The 26,340-nt window shown below is 42.2% G+C and overlaps 1 protein-coding gene across 22 annotated transcripts in view; it reads right to left on the reverse strand.

Annotated features, from left to right (window-relative positions):
* Positions 1-26,340, reverse strand: part of Kiaa1217 (KIAA1217 ortholog) — a 444,456-nt gene that overhangs the window by 226,606 nt on the left and 191,510 nt on the right. The gene's annotated exons all lie outside the window — the stretch shown is intronic.

Here is a 26,340-nt window from a genome sequence, read left to right on the forward strand (position 1 = left end):
GTTATAGAGAGAATACTTAAACTCAAAAGAAAACCCAATTTAAACACCAGGCAAAAAGCTGAGTGCTTGTGACTCACGCCTGTAATCCTAGCGACTCAGAAGGCACAGATCAGGAGAATTGTGGTTCAAAGCCAGCCCTTGGGCAAATAGTTTGGGAGACCCTATCTTGAAAAAGCCCATTGCGCGCTCTCTCTCTCTCTCTCTCTCTCTCTCCCTCTCTCTCTCTCTCTCACACACACACACACATACACACACACAAAAGGTCTGTGGAGTGGCTCAAGTGGTAAGAGCACCTGCCTAGAAAGCATAAGGTCCTGAGTTCAAACCCCAATACCCCAAAAAAAAAAAGAAAGAAAGAAAGAAACAGGTAAACAAATGTGGTTGGCAAATAAGCCTAGGAAAAATGCTCAACATCATTTGTCACTATGACTATTTGCAATTTAAAACAGCAAGGAGATGCTACTACACATTTGTAGTAGGAAGAGCTAAAATCCAAAAAACCAACACCACCAAATGCAGACAAGAGTAAGAGCAATAGGAAGGAACTCTGATTCATTGCTGATGGAATGGCAAATGGTACAGCACCTTTGGAGGATAGTTCACCAGCTCTTTATGAAGCAATAAAAAACTATCAAGCAAGAAAAAGATAAGGATGAGTATCCAGACTGAAGCAACCCAACACATACTCAGCCTGGTGACCAAACTTAACCTACACAATAATAAATCCTGTTCATTGTTTGTCCCCTTGATATGATATGATGTGACAAAGGCCTCCTTTACTTCTGTCATCTTCCTCCCCCAATACATTAACCATTGTCTAGTCATGACCACAACAGACCAGTCTCAACTGAAGGAATGACCTCACTGATACTCATCCAAATTGCCAAGGTCATTAAAAACAAGGAACGTCTGAGAAACTGTCATAATCAAGAGGAGACTAAGGAGACAGGGTGACTAACTGTAATGTGGAATCTTGGAAAAGGACCTGGAACAGATCTTACATTACAGATAGATAAAAACCGTGAACTAAATAAATATAAACTGTAGGTAATAATAATACACATATACTGGTTTGCTAATTGTGACAAATGCACCAGGTGACTAACACAAGCTATTAATAATAGTAAACAGCTTATAAACACAAGGGAACTTGTACTATCTTAACAATTTTTCTGCAACTTTAAAATTATTCTAAAAAAAAGTTTATTTTAAATATTTAAATATCCTAGCCAACAATGCCTACTGGTAGTATAGTTTTAATAAATGAAATGTATTGACTTGAAATAAGTCATCAGTACAAGAATCTAAGGAATATTGGCTTTGAGGAGTTGAGATATTATTTGAATATAATTCCAACTTTCTTTAGAGTATTTGATAACTTTCTTAAATAGAAAAATACCTATCTTAAGTTGAAGAATGTTAGGTTTGTTGTGTTATCAAAATATTTTGTTTACCTGTGGAGTAAAGGTCATTCTCAATTTAGAAGCTAGGTTTATTTTAAAATAATTGTGAAGTTCTATACCATTTCACTTTTCTTTATAACAGCTTTCACTGTTCACTGATGTAGTCACCTTCATGTACCCCTCAGTATTCCAGAAAGAATGGAAGCCTGCAAACAGGCTTCCATCCTTTAGTCCTTGAAACATGGAAACTTATTCCTTGCCCACTCTGGCAAGTCAAGGTCATAGCAATGGTTAGAGTCCATTAGACTGGGCCAGGCACAGTGGCTCATACTTATAATCCCAGGTACTCAGGAGGTAGAGATTGGGAGGACCGTGGTTTGAGGACAACTCTTGGCAAAAAGTTCGAGAGATCTCATCTCAACAAAAAAGCTAAGCATGGTGGTGCACGATTGTCATCCCAGCTACACAGGAGGCGTAAGTAGAAGGATCTTGGTCCGAGGCCAGCTTGAACGAAAACTGAAAAGCAAAAAGGGCCAGGGGGAGGTTAAAGTGGTAGAGTGCCTGCCTAGCAAGTACAAGGCCCCAAATTCAAGCTCTAGTACCACCAAAAGAAGAAGAAAAAGGAATCCATTAGTCTGAACTACATGAAACAGAAGGTATTAGATTGTTGTTAGAATATGTAAATGTCAGTGTCACATGGTTTCATTCAACATTCAACATTCTTTGAAATTCAACATTCTTTTTCTATTGAAAGCATCCATGATGGATCTGAGCATGGAGGAAGAGCACCATGAGCCGACGGACATGTCCCCCCAGAGAGGATAAAGCCCCTATATTCAGTCATCTCTTCAAACAATGAGCCTTCAGTGAGCCCTGTCCACCAAGCATTTTTAAATGACTTCTCTAACTCATTTAAACTTGAAGAACTAAATGGCAGAGGACTCCTTGGCACACCTCAGCTGCAAACATCAAATGAACTCCAGTCTTCTCAGCGCCGCTGTTCTCTCTGTCCACCAGCAATATGATTTTCACTGTTTCTTTATGCTCATGACATATTTAGAATGTATTTTCTCCCTCTGTCGCTGCAAAAAGAGGCAAAAGGCTTTATCTAGACTTAATTAGTAAATTTTTTTCTGTTTTGGGTTTATTACATTTTAGCTATGTAAGTTTCCTCACAAATCCCGGATTCTTAATGATAAGCTCTGATTTAATTACCCTTTAATTGTAATAAAATAAATATCTTAATAGCTAGTTATACTTAATATGTAGAACTCATAAACCTTCGGTTTATAATATATTTCTCATATGCTCTTTGCAAGGATCCTTTGGCCCCTTTTATGAAGATTTCATTTTCTAAGAGAGTCTCCATGTGCTCATTAATCAGTACTATCTCCCAGTCACTTGGTAATATCTCCACATCTCCACTTGAGTGAGATATATATATATATTTTGTTTGTTTGTTTGTTTGTTTGTTTGTTTTTTCAGTACTGGGGTTTGAACTCTGGGCCTCACCCTTGCTAGGCAGGTGCTCTACCACTTGAGCCACTCCACCAGCCCTTTTTTGTGATAGGGTTTTTCAAGATGGGGTCTCGAGAACTTTATTTGCCTGGGTTGGCTTCGAACTGCAATTCTTCTGATCTCTGCTTCCTAAGTAGCTAGGATTACAGGTGTGGGCCACCAGTGCCTAGCAATACTGTAGATTTTATTGTGATAGGTGAAAGGCAATCATAACTGAGTCAGATGCCATCAATGCTAAAGGACTTTGAAGTGAGGATGCTACCGGACTCTGGTTCTAACAAAGCATGATGGGACCTGCAAATCTTTTGGAGGGGGACACATCTACAAAACATCCAAAGACGAAGACATAAAAATAATGAGTTCCTGCCCTGCCTTTCTGTCATTCATCCCCACTAACCTGAGCTCCCTCACAACAGATTCATCTGACTCAGCCTTACCTACAAGTGAGGCCATCATAGTTAGCAATCTTCAACCCATTTCCTGTTTATAAAAACGAGGAGACAGGTGGCCACTGGATGGAGATCATTTTTATCTAGCATGACAACTCAAAGGAGTATCTGGCTGTTGGAATGAGTTAATCCAAAAACTGCTGTGCTTTGATTGGATCTCCATTTTCTAGAACATACCTCCTGGCTTGAGCTAGCATGGAGGCTCTTGTTAGCCAACCACCACCTATGGGCGAGGAGCTAGGTTATTATGCCAGAGTCACGTATTTGAGGGAGTAAAACCAGGGGCTCATTCGCCTGCAATGGTAAATCCTTGAAGATGACATTGTGCCCTACAGCACTTGTAGTGATCAAGTGTTTAGCTAATGCTTTCTGATGGAGGTGGAAACACTGAGGTCATGCCACATAGCCCCCAGGACTGCCTATAACAGAACGAAGTAAGTAGAAGACTCTAGCTGTCTATCACACATTTCAGCAGGCATCTCCATTATAAGTGAGAATGGTAATTCTCAAAGGTGTCATGCCCAGGTAATTCTACCTTTATGGCTTGAAGACAGTCTAAGGTTGAGATTTTCTGAACAGCAGCAAAGGAGAGTTGAAATGGGATGATTTTTCAGTTTTTAAAGGAAATGAGTGAAGTTAAAAATTTCTATTACTTACTCAATGACTTGAGAACACACTCATGAAATGTTGACAAAGATGAGTGTTCCGAAAGATCCTAATTGGATTTAAAAATATCTCTACGCAGATCAAATCCTGAAGATTGTAAACAAAATGTTAACAGGGACTGCTTCTTGAGAATCCCATCTACTTTGCCAACTTTTTTTTATCCAGAATAAATAAAAATTTGAAACAGTTATGGATACCACTTCACAAAACCCAATGGTGTCAACCCTAACAAAATTGAATCTTGGGATTTTGAATCTGAAATTTCAGGACACAGAATGAGGTTCACTCTCATCTGCACCAACAATTACAAGTCGGGCAGATTTTCTAGAGAACTCTAAGGAGCTGTGTGAAACAGCTTCTGATTCCACGTAAGGAAGTGGAAGCTGCATACAGTCAAGAAAGGAGCCTGCACTGCCTTCCTAGTCACCAGAAGCACAGACAGAAGAGGAATGCAGCACTACCTGAACTTGAACTGTTTTATCACCCTCTAATTATACAACTGAAGCACTTGTTGCAAATGAGGGAGATCTGAAAACCCTTCATGCTGAGATGCCATTAATTTGTAACCTGAGGCACAGGTGGGGATTTGGGGTCAGGTAGATGCGGGCTCCTCCAGCTCCTCCAGCGTTGGTTATTTTGCTAAGACGTTAACGTGTACTTGGGACACAACATTCAATTTATATTCTTAGCTTTCTGTAAGATATAGATCACTGGTACCAATGCCTTCTGCAGAAAATACTTTAAGTAAAGTGTCTCAAACAGAAATGCAATTTAGGAATAATAAGAGGATGATTTTCTTCTTTTTTTTTTTTTTCTCTTTCTTTTTTTGGTGGTACTGGAGTTTTAATTCAAGATCTCAACCTTGCTACGCAGGTGATTTACCACTTGCGCCATGCCCCCTGCCCTTTTGCATTGGCCATTTTTTTAATAGGGTCTTGCATTTTTGCCCAAGCCAACTGGACTCTGATTCTCCTATTTACATCTCCTCTGAAGTTGGAATGACAAATACCCATGCCTAGCTTATAAATCAAGATGGGGGGGTCTCACTAACTTTTTGCTGGGTCTGGCCTCAAATTTTGATCCTCCCAATCCCTGACTCTGGAGCAGCTGGGATTATAGGATAATACTACAGTGCCTGGTCATGAGTGAGTTTTTCAAAGATCAAGCTTAGGTTTCCCAATGTGCATTTTTAGATCATTTTGATGTCATCTTTCTTGTCCCAGTGACACAGACCTCTAAAAAATGTGGTTAAGCTGGACCCCAGGGGATGTGAAGGCACCTTTGTGGTGCACAGTGCGTCCATACCCACTGATGTTGGACAGGAAATCTGAGCAAGATAGACAGTTGGATAGAGATGCCATGCATCCCAAATAGTAATTTTGACTGCTGTGCACCTTCTACTAAGCCACAGAAGTTTAAATTACAGTATCTTCCACATCATCGCAGGAAATGGTTACACAAAAGTAACTGTATTCACCTGCAGAACAGAACTCTTTTTGGTTGATTTTATTTGCAAAGCAAGAGATGCAAATGAGATGTGTCTGGAAGGGCTCAAATCCTCCCTCCTGAGAAATAAATTTCAAATCCTCCAAAGAGTAATGTTTAATTGCAACGTCTTCCAGTTCCTAGACATCAGTTTGGCTCTCCTTGGGCCCGGAGCTATGCAAATAATTTCTCTCAGGAATGTCTTAATTTCTTAGAGTACTTTGCTTCTATAAAATCCTCCTCATCATTTTTCTACACTTATTAAAATGTGCATTATTAAAACACAGTTTTGTTTTTGCTGCTATTATCCAACCAAAAATGTAGAACACTCTCTTTTCTGTTTTCTCTTACTTGCTGATCGACATAACTAATCAAAAATTGGTAAAATCTGAGCCAGACCCTGGTGGCCCACGCCTGTAATCCTAGCTACTCAATAGGCAGAGATTAGGAGGATCTTGGTTTGAGAACAGGCAGAGCAAAAATGAGAGCCTACCTTGGAAATACCCAATACAAAAAAGGACTGGTGGAGTGGCTCAAGCAGTAGAATACCTGCCTAGCAAGCGTGAGATCCTGAGTGTAAACCCCAGTACCACCGAAAAACAATTGGTAAAATGCATAGAGTCTCTGAAAGAATGTGATGGGTCCAGTGGTGACCATTGTACACAAGGGCTGTTCAAAGCCCTCATCTCTTGTCATCCTTGGTCACCTCATTTATTTCCTCAGCTTCAAATAATGTAGACTCTTAAATCACTGCTCTTGCTCACCTGTCTTCTGGGTCTCAACCTTAATGTTCAACTGCCTAATTAACGAGTTGAATGTCCTATATAATCCTGAACACAGTGGCCCAAACCAAACTCCCTACCTGTCTCAGCCTCCCAGAATGCTCCATCATCTTGACAAAGATACCATTTTGTATTCTGATGACCATGTTAGAAACCGATGAACCACCTTTTCCTCTCCTCAATTTGCCACATCCTGTTGATTCCAGGACTCAGAGTCATTCATGCACCTTGGATCCAGCTGCATCTGTCCATCTCCCTGGTCCATCACAGGGGTTACTGTACCAGCCTACCACCACATGTCCCCATCCTGTCTTACAGCTGCCTCTCCCTCCTTCTAGTCCCATCCAGTCTCTGCTCTGCAGCTGGAGGCGTCTCTAAAACCAACTCTGATCATGACATTCAGTGTCTACAATCTCTCCTGGATTCCTACTCCCACAGCAATCTGGACTCTTCCATGCCCTCTGCTCGTCTTCTCTCCTTGCCCTTCCACCCACATCCAGAGGCCCCACACATCCGGTTACACCTGTGCTCAGGAGTCTTGTCTTGCTCATTTCTACTAAGGGTGCATGCACTCTTCTCTCTCCAGGCCTTTGTTTATGCTCTTCTGAGTGTTTGGAAGCCTGGTGCTGGTTCTCCCAGTTTTCCACCTTCTGAATAGCTGGGATTACAGGTGTGAGCCATCATACTGGTTGTCACTGCCTTACTTTATGAACTTGACCAAGTCTCTCCAACCACTCTGGAACTTCTTGGCTTCAGCCTGCAGATTCTTTGCCACACAACTCTGCAGCCTCTACATTATTTTTGGACATTTCACAGACAGAGGTCAGTGGGATTAATTAGCTTTCTCTACGTCACACAGTGAATTCAAAACCAGGTCTGTCACAGTTCAAAACCCCTGCTTATCTCACAACACACAGCACCTCTCCCTGTAGCTTGCACACAACCAGAGTGCTGTGTGCTGGGCCTCTCAGTCATTCTCATCCATCTTCTTCCTGACAGCCTTTCAAAAATGAAGACTTTTGTGGACATTAGATCAAGTGCAAACACAACAAGGGGAATGGACTTTGAGCACATGATAAAGCGAGAGCACACAAGGGAGGGGTGAGGATAGGTAAGACACCTAAGAAACCAGATAGCATTTGTTGCCCTCAATGCAGAGAAACTAAAGCAGAAACTTTAAAGTGACAGAGGCCAATAGGAGAAGGGGACCAGGAACTAGACAAAAGCTTAGTTTGAGAAGAATTAATGTAGAATGTAAAACATATGTACAGGAAAGCAATGCAAGTCAACTCCCTGTATAGCTATCCTTATCTCAACTAGCAAACACCCTTGGTCCTTCCTATTATTGCTTATACTCTCTCTTCAACAAAATTAGAGATAAGGGCAAAATAGTTTCTGCCTGGTGGTGAGGGGGTGGAGGAGAGAAGGAGGGGCGGGGGGACGGGGAAGAAATGACCCAAACATTGTATGCACATATGAGTAAAAGAAATTTAAAAAAAATTAAAATCAAAAAAGAAAAAAATGAAGACTTTCCAGAAATCAGCAGTTAGCTTGACCTTTTACGACCCCACCATGACTCTAGAATGTTCTTCGTGGTATTGTCAACCTGTTCCAAAAGGGCTCATTAAGCCCCAATTCTCCTCACTATTTGCACACAGAGCCTAAGAGATGACCTCCCTGCCATCTAAGGCATCCCACTCATGATGCCGCAGAGACTCTGAGCCATCAGGGTAAGGGTAAAGGTATACATCATAGAGCCGTCATTCAAAACCCTCACAAGGAGAAGCCAGGAGCACTGCTCTGTGGCACACAGTCATCGGTCCCTGGACGGTGGCAGGCAATGCTGCTACTGTTATTTCCCTCAGAAATAGAGAGGGCATGGGAAAGAAATGGGGATGGCCTTCTGTCTTTCTATTCCAAAGCGTCTCTCTGACTCCACTTACAAGATCTCCCTCTAGGAGGGAGACATGCCACCAACTCACTGGCTCCTGCAGCCATACCACGGTACATCTCTGAGACTACTCAATGACTGGAAGTCGATTCAGCGATCCAGCAAAAGTCTTCCTCTGTGACACAGGCCCAGGATGAGAGCTAACACAGCTTGTAATTGAAAAGCTGCCATTTCTTTTCTAGTAAGGATTTCCAACTTATAAGACTGGGGATGAGCGCTGAGAGCTGTGGCTCACACCTATAATCCCAGTTACCTGGGAGGTGGGGATCAGGAAAGTCATGGTTGCAGAAAGTTAGCAAGACCCCCATCTTAACAAACAAGCTGGGTGTGGGGGTACACCTGTGATCCCAGCTACACAGGAGGCAGAGGTAGGAGGATCGTGGTCAGAGGTAAAAACCCAGACCCTATCTGAAAAATAACTCAAGCTAAAAGGGCTGGAAACAAGTCAAGTGGTGGAGTGAATGCCTACCAAGCGCAAGGCCCTTAATTCAAACCCCAATACCAAAAAAGAAAAAAGAAAAGCTCCAGGGCGGGTGGAGTAGCTCAAATGGTGGAACACCTATCTGTCTTACAAGCATGAGGCCCTGAGTTCAAACCCCAGTGCCACAAAAAAAGAAAAGAAAATCCCTGGGGATGAGATTATAAGAGAATTAGACATTTTTGAAAAACTAAAATCTGAATTTCCTCAGTGGCTGTCTCAGGAAAAGTCAGAAATGCTCTCAAGCCAGAAAGAACTAACCAGAAAGGTAAGTTAAAGGACTTACAGATGACAAATGTCTTCTGCATCTCTGAAAAGACCCTCACGGGAGGACACTGGGTGGCAGGGGGGAAGGGGATATGTAAAGGAGAGGGAATAAATGAAGAGAGTGAGGGTGAGTATGGCTGATGTATTTTCTACACATACATGAACGATGAAACCTGTCGAAGCCATTTTAAGAACGGGGAGAGGGAGGAGGAAGAGGAAGAAGAATGAAGGGGATGAACTAAACTAGGAATACAATGTACGCATATATGAAAATGTCACAACGACACCCCCTGAACAACTATTATATGCTAATAAAAACATTTAAAAAAGAAAAACTGAAGAAAAGCTGAAATGTCACGGAATTCCCTCTGTATTCCTGCATTACATTCAGAGGTATGGATGAAACGATGACCAGCAAACAGCCTCGAATCCCGCCTGTTAGTCCTCCCTCCTTACTAGAGTAAAAACATGTAAAATAACATGAAACGAGAAAAAGGGCTCGGTCTGGTGACCTCATAGCCAATTCAATCAGTGTTTCACTAAGAAACAGCAAAGCCAGCAGTCTTCGAGCATCTGGATTTATGAATGAAACCCAAACCCTCTGGCACATTCTGAGCAGGCCTGGGCACAGGGAGGAACCAGGGCCTGGGCCAGTGACTCACCCTCCACCTCACTCATTCCAACACTGCCAAGACCACCGATGGCTGTGCACGGAAGGACAGTCTAGAAAGGAACATTAAAGAAGCTACGAAGAGAGAAGCAATGGCCAGGACCCTCATGGGTGTGTGCCTGTGGAGGAGATGGGATTCTGGAAAATTCTATCATGAAGCAAATAGTACTGAGGCTTCATGTCAACACAGCAAGCAGCATTGATCTCAACTGCCAAGGGTTCATGGAAAAAAAGAAAAAGATACTAGGAACTATTATACAGCCAGTCTCCATCATTTGCATGTTCTTTATTTGTAAAGTCACCTACCTGCTAAAATTTACATATGATCCCCAAATTGATACTCCCGGAATTTTCACATTCATTCATGGACATGAACAGATTAACAAAACCCAGTTACCGAACAAGCTCATTCCTAGGTGGAGTGTAAGGAAACCACACTCTGCTTCTTGGTCAGCCCTCACACCATAAAGAAGTATCCTTTTTATGGTCCACTTGGTGCCACATGTTTCTCTTACATGCCTTTTTTTTGGTGGGAGGGATGACTTTGCTATTTAAAATGCCTCCCGAGCAGCGAGTGAAAGGGCTGTCTACTGTTCTCAAGTGCAGGAGGCTGTGATGGGCCTCATGGAGAAAATACAGGTACCAGGTGAACTTCATTCAGGCATGAGCTGGAGTGCTGATGCCTCCTGAGCTCAATACTAAAGTATGAACAATATGTATTACGTAAGGTGTCTTTAAACAGAAACACACACACACACAAAAACAAACAAAAAAACGATTTGTGTTGATGGGTTGGCAAATTGTTGTGACAGGGGTTCGTGGGAACCTGACCCCAGGAAACAGTGTTCACTAATGAATCAGTATTCACTAATTCAGCACATGCAGCAACTTTATAGAACACAACTATTGCTAATAACAAGAATCGACTGTATATTCAACCTACAATCAAAATGCCAGGGCTGGCGGAGTGGCTCAAGTGGTAGAGCGCCTGCCTGATAAGCATGAGACCCTGAGTTCAAACCTCAGCACCACAGAAAAAAAAAAAATTAGAAAAATGCCCTAACTATGTAAAACAGGACTTATAGGAAAACAGCAAAGGATATTTAGATGTAGTCAGTTCATCTTTTTTAATTTTTTTGCAGGCTTAAGTACTTGACAATTTCTGATCACTGGGCTTGTGCCAGAAGCACACAGCCAGCAAGTAGCAAGTACATCTATGGTTTCCTATAAATTGTGACGCTTTATTATATTACAAATTTATCATAATCATTCCTAAACACAATATACATTTTCACTGTAAGACAAAACAGGTCATGGGCTGGAGGTGTCACAGTGACAGAGTTCTTGCCTATCATGCTTAAGGCCCTGGGGCATATCCCAGTACAGAGTGTGTGGGATATGCGAGTGCATGTGCGTGTGTGTCTTGCAAAATGGACTTCCTCAAAGTGAGGACTTCAGAGGGTACCACTATATTCATCAGGAGTTACAACCTCAAATATAAACCCACCTAGACTGCAAACTGAGACTAACTTTGTTCACACTGCAAACGTGATCTCTTAAGAGATGTGAAATGCTAAGCCAAGTCAGAGATTCCAGTGTTCTCCAATATTAATTTTGATGAAAAGGTAAATTTCAGCAACTAAGTTGTTAGAATAAAAATGGACAGAGCCTTTCAATGGAGGTATGTAAAAGTTATCACAGTGTCAATGCCTTCGTAATGATTCCCTTTCCTCTAGGTTGAGTAACACTTTGTCAAACACATTTCCAAGTTTTTTAAGTAAGCAATAATTCTATTTTCTTTCCACCAATTCTCAGAAAGCACTTATTACTGTCCCCCCTAATTATCTAATAACATTGGACCAATCACAAAATAGGTATCAGTCACTGTTGAGTTCACACTTATGTGTGTGCTATTAGTGGTTAGTGTGGTAATATATGAAATGCAAGTCATTACCTGATCGTTTACTGGATCTGAGTTGGTTTTTGGGTTGATGTATGCATTTCAAATTCATCAATACATACTAGAAATTTCACTTGCCAAACTCCTGCCCTGGTTGGCTCCCAGACCTTCCATTGTGATGCTGGGAATTTAATTTATGGTTTGGAATGGCGCTAGGCCAAGGGATATCCAATCCTTCAAGACTACCTTAAACTTCTAATTAAAGACGTGATGTGTGGGACAGCTGCATACACAGGAAGCAAGCAGGACAGATACTACCATCTGATTTGCCTTGATTATTCAAAAAAAGGGAAATTAAAAATAATAATGACAGGAAAGTAGCAAAGGTATATTTTACCCCAAAGAAGATTGTTAATGCTTAGCATGGACTTAAAAAAAAAAAATGCAGTAGTGGGGTTTGAACTCAGGGCCCCGCTAAGTGGACACTCTACCACTCGAGCCATGTCTCCAGCTCTTTTTGTGTTAGTTATTTTTCACATAGGGTCTTGTATTTGCCTGGGTCAGCCTTGGACCCCAGTCCTCCTATACCTGTACCTCTCATATAGCTGGGATTACACACACATTGCTACCACCTCCAACTGTTTAGCATGGACTCTAAAAATGTCTTCAGGGAAAGGAGAATGGAGGAGAGAGTAGTACTTAATTTGACATTTATTGTTTAAAAGTTCTCTGTTCACACTTCGCAAGTGTTAATGAAGAGTCTGTTCACTTGATGGTAATCATAGAGAACCTGATTGACTCTACACACTTCTTCCCACTGAGTGGCAAAGGGGATAGGGACCTCATGTAGAAAATGCTATCTTCTCTCACAGAAAGTTAGTGTTGCTAAAATAATCTGTAGAAAATTAACTAGCTCTTTAATATTTTTTCTTCTCAAAGCCTGCTCTCCATAAATAGTTCACAGTCCAAATGCCTATGGGCAGAAGGGTGTAGACTTTTTTGCACCGGGAATCCTTTGACATTCTGTGTTAGCAGTCTGACTTCATTCTCACAGTGCTGAGAACAGAGCAAGAATTGGGGTAGAGGCTGTTCTCACACTTTCTCTTTTCCTTAAGACTTTTCAAAGACGACATTATTCCAACATGCATTTAGAAGAAAAAGAAAATGAAGAATTTCCTCCAGGCAAATAACTCATAAGGGCAAAAAAAAAATGAAAAAAAAAAAAACCCTCTTCAATATGATTTATTTCACAGGGATCACTAAAGAGCGTGTGAAAGTGGATCTCGGCTGAAATCCCAGAATGTCTGTTAATGTCACCTTGAAAGAAAGAAGTAAACGATTTCAAAGACAACTGTTAAATAACTCCATTACTTTTTAAAACTGTTATCTGTTTGGCTGGAATGCAGCTGAAATTGGTTTTTGAGCATTCAATGTGACTGGAATGTGGCTCTGACAACCTGTCACCTTCGGTGTTTTATTCCCATCTGTGACAAAGTACCGGGGTGAAGGTGGGGCTCCCCAGAGCACGGTCTTGAGAACTAACATTCTTGTTTCAACAGGTTGCTTAGAAAGAATATTTTAGATTTGGAAGAACTTTTAGATATCACTGATCTATGCAACTTACATATTTTTCCAATAGGTAAGATGAGCCAGGCCAAGAGAATCAGATGGCCAGAACCACCCATTGAGGCAGAAGCTAGATCTGAGCACAGGAGATCGTTAGAAACATGGGGCCCATGGTTCCAGGTCTTTGTTGAGGAAAACCTGGACATATTCAGGACGCAGAGAGTTCAGTGCTGGGCTGCGGATGTTGGACTCATTTTTCTCCATACACCACCCACTTCCACGAAAGCCAAGCCCCCCCTTCAACAAATCTCAAAATCTCAACTGCATTTGAGCACATTTTGTGCCCTTTTGGGCTTGGAAGGATTGATTTTGGGGTACCACTTGCTTTGTGGGAGGCAGATTTTCACAAAATGAAAGGCAGAGAAACCCTGCGCAGATCACACAGTGATTTCAACACAACTGAGGAAAGCATGGGACTGACTGAGAGCTCCTCCTCCCCATCAATCAAGCTACATACTGAGCATGTGGGAACTGAAAATTTTCTTTTTCTTGAAATTTCTTTAATTATTTTTATTTATCCATTTATTTTACTGTGCTCGATCAAAATGCACATAGTAAATCCAGGAATAAGGTAGGTTTACTGTACTGACATCCCTTACCTAATGGTACTGCCTCCACATCTTGCCATCTGTGCAGATGGGACCCTGATCACTGATCACGTGGCAGGAGGGAAGAAGCACGAGGGAACTTCTAATCTCATTGCTAAGTTGTGTAGGGAAATGTCAGGTTGCTTCCTGGCCAAGAGCAACTCTTGCCATTTTTCTTCCTCTGTGACTGTTCCCATGGACCTTGGTCTCTCTGTGCTTTTTGTGAAGTGAATTATGCATAAAGCTGGCAATGAAAGACATTTTATCTTGGATGAGGCCAAGTCAGACTTTTGAATAAAACAATTTTCATTTGAAGAGGTTGGATCAAAGCAGTAGAGTTAGAAGAAGCTATGCAAAGGGGGAGGGTTTGTTACAAGGCCCATGTGTCTATAATTTCATTGTTCCTGTTCTTTATTCTCTTAGAAAAAAGTATTAACTAACAAAATGGTTATGCACAGAACTAAATTAGTACCAATGATCTGAAATCTCAGCTAAGTTTCAGGTACCATGTTGGTTATATGGTTAGGATTTCCCAATATCTATGGCCACTAAACTGCATTCCTAGGGACACGATGACAAAGCTCAGTATTACTGAGTTCCTTACCCAAAAATGTGTTGGTTTTCACCCTTCTGGAATAATGGATTAAATGTCAATCAAAATAGAAAACAATCCTAAAATGAAAGACATTAAAATTATTTTGATGCCAAAATGAAAAAGAAAGCTTCAAAATACTATGAAAATGGAGCCAAAGTGCCCATTAAGGGGAAAATTAGAGGCAAATTAAGACTGTGAGTTTTCCAATGACATTGAACCACGACAATTTTCTCCATGATTTGAAAACCCTATAATTCTCATAGAAACCTGGCAATCTCACCCATCTCCCCTCAGCAAAATAAATAGAGAAGTGTATGGTGTGGTCTGCAGTGCAAAAAAAAATATTGCTTTATACTGGAGGTTGGGGGCACATGGCAGAATTACTCTTCATTGTGATCAAAAGAAAGAAATCAAAGCTATACTGCACCATTGCCTTTATTCTTCCTGCTTGCTAATTGATCAAAAGGTGAAAATAAGATGTCATAGTTCATGTAATTTACTACTAGTATGATCTGTTTGAAAGTACTATGTGCACATAAATTGCCTTCACGATGACAGAGGGATGAGTTTCGAGGATTTGCACCAGAAACTAGTATGTGGATGAGGATGAGCCACCTTTGACAGAGTTCATGTTTCAACAGTATTCAGTGACCAAAGTGACTCTTCTACATCAACAAGTCTTGAGCTTCGGTCCAGAAAAATTACTCACGATGTGAAAGATTTAATAAGAGAGAGATTAAGAATCAACTATCCAGGCTATCAACATCAACTTTGCTGGGATGTATTCCACAGTTGGGAAAAAGACCAGACCAGTGATTTCAGTAGACCTAGAACCAAAATCAGAACTGAGCTTGTTTTTCCCAACAGACTTGAAAATGTATTTAGTATTTTATATAGCACAGGACCCCAATTTTTAGATGGGGATAGGAACGATACTATACACCTATTATCTGCACTGTGTGAGCGTTTCTCAGAACTTCTATGGTAGGGGCTGCATAAGGTAAAGACCAAGGACTCCTGATGATCCCAGGGAAAAATCAACCCCATGCATTTGGTGTGCTAAGTCTTGCGGAAATGGGTGCCCAGATCCAAATCCTAGCCTTCACGCTTCTGCCAAGACATCCCTTGCCTGCTCTGAAAGGCTGAGGCAAACCTTTTTAAATTAGACGAGTCTCTGCAGGAGATTGGCAAGTCAATGAATTGACAAGGAGAAAGTAAAGTGCAGTTTATGTTACATTTTAAAGAGAAATTCTGGGCTGGAGGTGTGGCTCAAGTGGTACAGTGCCTGCATACCAAGCTAGTAAGCAGGAGGCTCTGAGTTCAAACCCCAGTAAAGCAAAAGGAAAAAAAAAAAAAACTAAAGGGTCATTTTAAATGCAACAGTTGTTGACATTTTAGGCATGGAGAACCATTATTTTGCTGAATTTTATGAAAATCCAATATAAGAACCTGACCTTTCCACCCAAGTGAACCAGGCAGTCATGATTTCCACAGACTCCATTCCTATTCACCCACAGCTCTTTCTTATTTCCCCCTAAATAGCAGTTTCTCCAGCAGTAGCTCAGTGGTAGAGCACTTACCTAGCATGCACAAGGCCCTGGGTTCAATCCCCAGCACTGCAATAAATAAAAAGATAACCAGCCTCTCCCCAAGCAAGGAAGTTAGTCTGCATGCAGAGATGACTAAATAACTGCTGGAGAAGGGAGTTGCTGGGCAGGAGGCCAGAGTCAAAGGGTGAGTGCCACTGTCAAGTACAGGAAAATCTCTTCAATTGAGTGTAAGATAATGAGAAATAGGTTTTAGGAAAAGTCAGCCCACACCAAAACAGCAACACCCCACGTACAGCACAGCAGCAGGCAGATCACGCAGCAGTGTAAATAGACTATCAACCAGCACCACGCCTCCACGAGAAGACTTTGCAACACTTCAATTGACGTGTTTTCTCTTTTTTTAAAAAAATATTACTCTTATTAGCATTAACTACAAAAATACTTTGACTTTTTAAAAAGTAGCAGCAGTCTATCATTTTGGGGGGATGGACTGAAACATCTCTTTGTGTCAGAAAGCCCTGGTCCTTTGCCCCTTCTCTCCTCTGGGCTCCTAGAAGGTTTTACTTGTATGCCCACCACAGTATTTATCTCATTAGTTCTGTGGATGCCAGACTGCCCCAAACCAGAAATGGTCTTTATTAATCTTTATGCTTCCAGCACATGCTTGAATACCTGGCTCTTAGTAGATGTTTAATAAGAATTTATTTAATTATACTTATGGAAAAGAGGAAACACATAGTTACAAATAACTCAACCTCATTGTAATAACAGCTGACAAATTCCTACTCCAAACCTTTCACCGCCAATTATAGCTAGGAGCAAAATCACAATACCATCCTGGGAGATGTCTTTTGACTCCTGTCACCGGGCCACAGGGGGAGTCATTGATGAAGAGCACAACGGTCAAAAGACTGGTACTGAGACAGAGAAAAAAATGAAATATTTGGACACTCAGTGAAAAATGACTAGTCTTCACAGATAACACAGATTTGGGGTTAAAGAGGTAGCCTTCAGTGTTTTATATAAAACATGGCCTCTTTCTGCCTTACTTCTTTGTAATTTTTGGCCATTTACCTTCCTCTCTTCTAAAGATAAATCCTAGAGTTTATGATTTAATTTCTCTCTAAATTCTTTCTCAATTTCATTTATTTATTTTTTCTTTACTAAGGTTTGAACTCAAGGCCTTATGCTTGCTAGGCAGGTACTCTAGCAAGCACTTGAGCCACACTTCCAGCCCATTTTGCCTTAGTTATTTTTCAGGTAGGTCCCGTTTTTTGCCTGGGCTAGCCTGGACTATAGCCCCCTACTTATGCTTCCTGTGTAGCTGGGATGACAGGCATGCACCATGATGCACAGGTTATTTGTGAGGATGGGCTCTTGCTAACTTTTCGCCCTCAATCCTCCCTATCTCTGTCTCCTGAGTATCTAAGATTACAGGTGTGAGGCACCAAACCCAGCTGTAAATTCTCTTACTCAGACTTCCCTGACTCCTCATCCCACTCCCAGATTGTCAGACCCCTGTTAAACATTTCTTATCATTTTTTTCAGACAGGGTCTCTCCTCCTTATCATTTCTTAATATTCATTGCCCTATTTACGTTTTATTCCCCCTCACACTACAATGTACACGGAGAAAGAAATCTGTCCATCTTGCTTACTGATATACATCCATTGACTACAGTGTCCAGGACAAAATAGATCCGCTCTTTATTCAATGATCACAAGACAAGGACAAAGGGAAGAGGAAAGCTTCCACAGTAGGAGCAAAGGCAAAGACATCAAGATGACAAAGAGAGAGCAATGACAATTCTTTCAACTCAGAGCTGTATCAAGAATGAAGAATTTTCATTCAGATGAGGGAGGTTGGATATCTCTGTAATAGACATGCATGTCCTCTGTGTGAATGTCCTCACAAGATTAAGGAGTGAGAGCTAATATGAAGATGATGACCAGTGTTGTCAACTGTAAAAGATTCTTGGAAGGACCCCATGTGCATGGTGACATTACCAAGGCGGTTGTTATTTCACGTGAATGAAACATTGGGGGATCTGAAATCACATAGAAGACCAATGCAAGCATCATGTGTGGTTGAAAGTATGAAATTCTCAAGTGCAGAAAATGATGAGGGCTGTGGTCGGCATCCTTGACATCTCAAGGCCAACACAATAGTAAGTTCAGATTAAATTAAGGAAAACTATAGTGATCATGAATGCTGTGTCAGACTTTTTCCTCTGTTCTCTACAAATCCTCTACATTGTTTTTACAGTGCAACTTCTTATCCTAGCTGTCCTCTTAAACAAATCTTTGAAGGAAAAGAAGGAAACACGTTATCACTCCCAGCTCAATGGTTTCCTGGAATGTTCTGGGCAGCTTCCTTTGTGTACGTGCTTTTTCTCTTCTTCCTTTTATTTATTTATTTATTTATTTATTTTTAACTCTAAAGCTGGTCTGACCAGTTCAACACATTATCACAGACTTCACCTTTCATCTGCTTACACAACTATGCCAGCCTGACAGAATCTCCACCAGTCTGCTCTGTTCCACCTGGTCCACCCCCTCCCTGATGTCCACTTGGGTATGTGCTCACTAGCCGCTCCACTTAAAAGGCACTGTTCTCCTGTCCATCTATGTGTTCCAGGGATCGAACAAATCAGAGAAGCTCTGAGCTTTCAACAGTCTTCAACTTCATTATATGTTTACCCAGCCTGCTCACCTCAGAGCAGAGAGAGAAAAGTCGTCATGTGTTTGTTGTATGGATCTGGGGTGCATGACGATAAATACAGTCAGCCTCCTTCTCCATGGGCTCTGCAACTATGGGGTCCATGGCCACACATTCAACAACTGTGGGTCATGGATATTTGGAGGAAAATATGGCATCTGTACTGAAAAGGTACACTTTATCTTCTTGTCATTATTCCCTAAACAACACAGTGGAACGACTACTTATACAGAACTGACATTAAATTAGGTGTGATAAGTAGTCTTGAGATGACTTAAAGTCTACAGGAGGATGTGCACAGGATATACAAATGCTACACCGCTGTGTAAAAGAACTTGAGCATCTGAGGATTTTGGTATTTGCAGGAACCCTAGAACCAATTCCTGGTGAATACCATGAAACAACAATGAATCTAGCACTGAGTCTATAATTATCTTGCCAAAGTTTTGTTTTAATACTCTTCCCAAAAGTACTACTCAATGGACATATATATATATATATATATATATATATATATATATATGATAAAAATATTAAATAAAAAATAGTAGTGATTTCCTACAACATGAAATGAGAACATACCCCCCTCTCAACTGGAAAAGGCCAGTCAGTCACAATGAAGGTCTCAGAAGGAAATAGTCCAAGAATCGAAATGCTCTGAAGTCAGTCTCCCCATACCTGTAGGAGACAAGCAGTCAGTTGATCTCTGGCTGGAAACTACACCTTGAAGATTAAAATGTTTTCCTAAGAGTCAGAGAGGAGAAGAGGTAGAAGGGACAGTGGGGTTAGGCGTCCAGGAACCCAGCATCCTTTCCAGGGTCACTGGGGATGACATTCAGGCTCTCCTATAAAGGGAATGAAATCCAGGCAGGTAACAACACAATGGCCTGGTGTGGCAAGCACACCCCACAAGAGCTGAACACCATAGAATGACCCAACGTAGCTGGCAAGCCTCTCATCTTGAGATGGTCTAGCATTCTGCATTTCCTATCTTGTCCCACCTTCACACAGACACTTCCCTGAGACCCGCCAATAGCAAGCGTCAATGTCTTTGTTGCAGAATCACAACTGGAAGGTCTATAAATAGGTGGTACTCTCCTGTGTATATTTATACCCACACAGAGAAGAGGGTGAAGCCCTGGTATGCACACACACTCTCACGTACCAGCACAGGGCTGTAACAACAGAGCAGCAAGACAGGAATGGCTGACCTGCAGACAGCAACAAGTGGCACCTGAGACACAAATTGGTGACTCTTCCTATTAGGAGCATGATCACAGGTAAGTAGACCTGGACCTCCTCCTCCATGATAATAAAGTGACTCACAGACAGGGCAAAGTGGTGGATGCTTGTAATCTCATCTACACAGAAGGTGGAGATTGGGAGGACCATGGCTCCAGGCCAGCTTGGGTCTTTGAAACTCCATCACAAAAAGTAATGGCACATGTATGTAATTCCAGATATGTGGGAGGCTAAGGTAGACAGATCACAATTCAAGGCTGGGCCTAACTGTATCTAAAAAATAAACTGAAAAGCAAAAAGAGCAGGAGGTGTGCTCAAGTAGTACAGCATGTGCCTTGGAAGCACAAGACCCTGAGTTCAAACTACAGTGTCGACAAAAACTAAGTGACTTATATTTATAAGGCCTTTTATCCCCTACTTCACCTCACCCTGTAAATCAGTTTTCCCAAGGAAAATTTACTTAACAACCTATCCACCTAACTGGCAACACATGCCAAAGTCTGATCACCTATATTCTTGGATTTCATCAACCATTATTCCAGGTTGGTCCTCAACGGACAGGTGCAATGGCACCTGACTGAGTCTCAGAGCAACCTTTGTAGACTTCGACACAACAGACCCATTGCCCATGGCCTGCTCTTCAATTCTGACCCTGATTCCTTCCACTTTTCTATTCCTTTTATCACTTTCTCTTTCCTCCCTGATCATGTGCAATGACTATGATGGGCTGAACACTGTGATGTGGATTCAATATGTTACCATGACTTGCATATCAAAATTTCCTTTCCTACACACGGAGATGGATTAGATTCTCTCTTCTGTGACCTAGACCCTTGCATGTCAACACCTGGGTTCTGAAAGGTGAGAGTGATCTTCTGTGTCTTGGCTCGGTTGCTATGAAGAGCTCTGGTATCTACATTTGGCTCAGGCTGATGTCTTTCTCTTGCAAAATCACCTATCCCTTCTCTGCTCCAGAACCCCTAAAGAGGATCCCACTGTCAAAGCTACCAAAGCCCGTGGGAGAAAGACACACTGCATTGCAAATACAGAATTATTAGAACTCAGGACCCACTTACCACAGAAGCAATGGAAAACTCAGAGGATAGCTGCTTCACTCGGTAGCAGACTCAGTGCACATCTGTGAGATAATTGGAAGGCTGGTGCCAAATTCCACACAACCAACTTAGAAAACAAACTTACATAGCAATAAACCACTACCTGTGAAGGACATATGTGTAAACAGTTCATGTAGCTCTACCTCGCTCTGTTTTATAAAGAGGCATTTTGACCCTCTAGTGTCAACACCATGGAGCCATTATTCCTCCACCTTTCTTCATGAGAGTCCTATAAACTAGGCAAAGAATGGACACCTCTCTTCATAGACAGAACAGCTGAGGCACAGTAAATAATACTATACTCCAGTATGTAGCAATTTTTGTCAAGTCTAAAGGAAAGACATAGTCTAGATAAGGTTGTTAGTGGATTCTTTAATATTTCAATATTGTCTTTTAGAATGCACTTTTCAGAGTATAGTTACTGTACAATGCAAGTGGTGATTGCAACATGACTGATAATAAATGGTTAACAGACACTTCGCCTTTTGTTTTTCGTGGACTCTCTCCTAGGTCATGAGTTTTCTAATGGCTTTTAGAGAGAGTCTTTCTGGTGAACATGTGTGAAACAGGCTGCCTGAAACGTAGCTGCTCATTTCTACTTCTCCTTCCTAATCCTTCAAAGAAATTCAGCAATAGACTTTATTTTTCATACGCACAAAATCCAAGCTTACGATCATACAATGGGAGTACTTGGATTTCCATTATCTTGCTTTCCTCCTTGGGCCCTCACAACTAAAGACTGGAGCCTTATGTTTTCTTACAGGGTGAGAAAAACAAACACAAGGGGCCCTTCAGCTTTCTCCAGGGGACAAATCTACAGCAAGGGAATTTTATGTCATGGGAAAATCCCTGATGTAGACACCTGAGCTCTTTGGAGCAACAGAACAAAAACACAGTAGACAGAATGATCAGGCCTTTCAGAAGCCAGTTTCAAAGGAGAAAGAACCTCAACTCCAGTGTGTGTGTGTGTGTGTGTGTGTGTGTGTGTGTGTGTTGGGGATTGGGCCTGCAGGCCTGGAAGGAAGTAGAGGCGTGCTGGCTTTTCTTTCACACCCTCCCTTTCTTCATCTGAGAACAAGGGGTAAGGGGGCTTGGTCCCTCTATAGGGCACAGCCTCCCCTGTGAGCTTATCACCTTCAAGAGTGCTCAGGCTCCCAGAGGAAGGGTGTGGTACAAACACACAGCTCAGATCCAGGCTCCAGAACGTTACAGAAGGGACCCCTGAGTAGAAGCCATTTTTAGTGCCAAGTATTCTCTCAAAGTTCCTACGAGGGTAGTTCCAAATGATCTGGCACACAAGCTTTTAGTTAGGAAAAAGTCGAACTTGTGAACAAAGTTGAATTTGTAAACATCTACACTCTCCCTTCCAGCATGAACAGACACACACTCACACACACATCACTCTTGTGTTTTGTAAATGCCAGAGGTCCCTAAAAACCCAGAGCCTCCAAATTACTAATTTTAAATGGAATCTCATCACAATTGAACAACTTAACTTCCCCAAGTGCATCTGCTGGAATCAGTGGTTCATCTTCAGAGAGCTAGCAGAATCTTGGACTTTTAGGGGAAAGAAAACAAGCACTTTTGTGATGACATAGTGCATCTACAGGCTTACGGACACGTTAACCTCGCTCAGATGCCAGGAGTTACCTCTGCACACCATCTGCACCCTCTCTATTGTTCCCTGTACCACCGAGGTTCAATAGACGCGCCCCAAAGCATGGGTCTTGATCCTCAGCCGGACTCTTTTACAGATTCACCTTTCTCATTCTCCTTTCACTTCATACCATTGTTGGCCCCAGATTTTGAAATTGAAAGCCAGTCACGATTCCAAATATTCTGGTTCATGTGCGTACGCTCACACACGTGCGCCTCTCTGGATTTAGGGTTTGAAGAATGAAGTACAGTATTCTCTCTTTTATCTACAATTATTGTCTTTTCCCCATCCAGAATGTGCTGCACGTAACACTTGCAAAAGACAACACTCATCATCAGGGACCTTGAAAGAAGGCGAGACCTGAATCAGAAACCAGGACACTGACTTATAGGGGTCATGTCAGGCTGTGTGGCCCCAGTTCCCTGGACTGCTACATTTTCCTCCTTATCCATGTATTCCTGTCCTTGCTCAAAAAAAGTCATTAACTGGAGGCAGGAGGTTCCCAGGAAGCCTACTTCCCACTTCCGCATTGCTGGCTAATACCTGTGTGTGCTCTTGGGTAAGTCACCTATCTTGAGTCAGTGTCCTAATCTATCATTTGGGGAAAGATGGGTTCCTTTCAGCAGCCATGTTCTTTGACTCTCTGGGGTGGTCTGTGACCTGCATTGGTTTTGATTCTCAGACCAGGACTAAAAAGAATGAAGCAGGTGGTAACTGACCAGCAAAGTGTCTTGAGACTGTGTGAGGGCATCGGGGAGACCCATTTTGATCCAGATTCAGAGAAAGAAAGAAAAGGAGAAAGGAGAAGTGTCCTATAACTGGTCTGGGCTACCTTGAGATGTCTGGTAAATCTGCTGGACCATGCTGCTCAGCACAGGAGAATCAGAGTGTGGTTCCAAGGACCCTCAGTGCTCTGTGCTGCTCCATCCTCCCTGGAGAAACAGCTCAGCACTTCTTGCCAATCACGTCTCTAATAAATGATGGCTTCCTTTTTAAATTATTCAACCAAATTGCAAAAAGCTATTAGAAAGCCAGGTAGAGGTGCCAGGTGCCGTGGTGCATGACTATGATCCAGCTACTCAGGAGGTAGAGATAGGAAGATCATGGTCTGAGGCCAGCCTGAACAAAGTTAGTTCAAGACCCTATCTGAAAAATAAACTAAAAGGGAAATGATTGGGGTTGTGGCTCAGCAAATGCAAGGCTGATTTCCCAATCCCCAGACAGGAGGAGGGAAGGGGAGAAAACCAGGTAGAAACTAAAATCTCCTAAATGCCCCTATTTTGCAGGGGCAGAACAAACCTCTGTGCAGAAATCATGACTCCGCCCTTTCTCATAGTCTTAATCCACCTTCTGCTGCTACAACTGAATGTCTGAGACTGCGTCGTTTATTAGGCTCATGATTCTGGAGGCTGGAAAAAGCCACAGCACAGCACGCCAGCAAGGCCTCTCACTGCCCCAAGTCACGGCAGGAGGATGGAGGGAAAGAGGGTGCCCGTAGAAGTGCAAAACACGTGAAATGGACTCGCTTCAGAATAACCTGGTCTCACAGTGACTACCCAGTCCCTCAAGAATGAGAAAGGTGTCAACCCTCTCAACGGGTTCAAGACCCCCTTTAAGAACCCACCTTCCAATACCACCACAAGGCAATCAAGTTTTGGCATGAGTTTCAGAGGGGACAAACCACATCCAAACCATAGCACCCACTATGCCTGGTTGTACGTCTCCTCACTATCTTTGAAAAACAAACTTTTTTTCTGACCGTCTTGGTGCCATCCATTTAATTACCAAACTCCTTTGCTCCACCCAGTCCAAAATATCTTTCCAGTCCTCTGAAGCCCTTGGGCCTTTTGCCTCTTCTCCATACAAATGACTCACATTTGTTTTCTCTTACCTTCGACCTTATTAGGTGTCCTATTCTGCAGTCAATCTCTATCAGTACAACCTTTCCCACCCCTTCTTTCCATCAGATAGTTCTGCTCAGAATCATTTTGGCCTCAAAATGTCTGAATGAAGCACAATGGGTCATGGAATTGACCTCCAATATTGATAGCTGCATGGTCTGAAAAAAAATGTTTGAATAATCCAAAACTCAAGAAAACACACACACACACACACACACACACACACACACAATCCTCATACTGCTCATAGTTTCGACTAAAGTTTAAAACTCATGCTTGTTAAAACCACTGTTGAGCTGGGTACCAGAGGGTCACTCCTCTAATCCTAGCTAGTTGAGAGGCTGAAATCAGGAGGATCCTGGGTTCTAGCCCAGCCTAGGCAAAAGGTTCTCAACCAATAGCTCGGGTGCCGGTGGCTAACGCTTGTCAACCCAAGCTACTTGGGAAGCTGACATCAGGAAAATCTTGATTCCAGGCCAGCCCAGAAAAAAGTTCCCGAGATCCCATCTCAATGGAAAAAAGATATGCCTATCATCCTAGCTATGGCAGGAAATGTAAAGTAAGAGGATCACAGAACAAAAAAAAAAGCAAGACCCCCATCTCCAAAATAACCCAAGTAAAAAGGGCTGGTGCAGTGACTCAAGCAATATAGCGCCTTCCTGGCACAAGCACAAAGCCCCAAGTTCAAACCCCAATACTACCAAAAATAAAGAACCTATTGGTTTAGTTTCCCTTTTTTTTCCCCTCCACTCTGTTCCAATATCAAACTTGATAACTGTACTCCATTTCTTAAGGTTTCTTTCCAGAATATCTTAATTCTAGCAGTGGGAAGGCAGGCCCAGGCAATAATAGATCAGATAGAAGGACTCATCAAATAAATCCTGTTTTAGGCTTTTCATTTTTGCAGTTTTGCTTTTTTCTCTCCATGGGCCTTAGGGAAAGTCTCTCCCTCCCCATCTCCAAACAGTTTCCTCATGGAAAGACGACTGATGGATTCTCCAGCACTGGAAAGGAAGCCTTGGGGCTTTGATGGCCCAGTCTCTGAGGGCTGACTGCAGGCTCCCAGCAAAAATCCACAAAATGTTCATGCAGGGTTTGTCAGGAAGGAACAAGATGGAACATGCTGAGCCCCATCTGTACTCTGAAAAGACACGGTGGGACGTGGTGGCCCAGTTCATATTTAAAGAAACCCTTGGACTGGAGGTGTAGCTCAGTGGTGGAGCACTTGCCTAGCACGTGGAAGGTACTGAGCTCCATCCACCCCACACCACACAACACAAACAACAAAACTGTAACACAAGGGGTTAAGACAGAACTAGAGGGAGAGGCAGACAGAGGGAAAAGCATCTTTTTGGATTTCTGAGACAATTGTTAACTGACAGCCCTGTTTCCTAACTTTATGGCATTTCCAAATCAGGATCTCACAGACGCATTATTTGAGAGTCCAGCAAGGTAAGATGTACACCTCACCTAGCAACCTTGGTTACCATGCAAGCGTAACGCTTCCTGCCTTTGTGCAGAAAATTAAGAGACCTTTCAGAATAAAGAAATGCAATTTAATTATCATTAAATGAGACGTCACCGCTGTGAGCAATCTTCCTTTGCCTGAGAAGTACATTTAACTTAAAAGAAACTGGGTGACCTGCTTTGTCTGGTTTGCACGCAACAAGAGAAGGCCAGCTGGCTCCCAGGTATGCTGTCCAGGTGATCAGGACCGTGTGACACAATAGTCAGGGACCCCATGGACAGGAGACAAATCTCAGAATCACAGTCTTTTGTA

The sequence above is a fragment of the Castor canadensis genome, chromosome 15 (assembly GCF_047511655.1).
Source record: "Castor canadensis chromosome 15, mCasCan1.hap1v2, whole genome shotgun sequence".
Taxonomy (NCBI): Eukaryota; Metazoa; Chordata; class Mammalia; order Rodentia; family Castoridae; genus Castor; species Castor canadensis.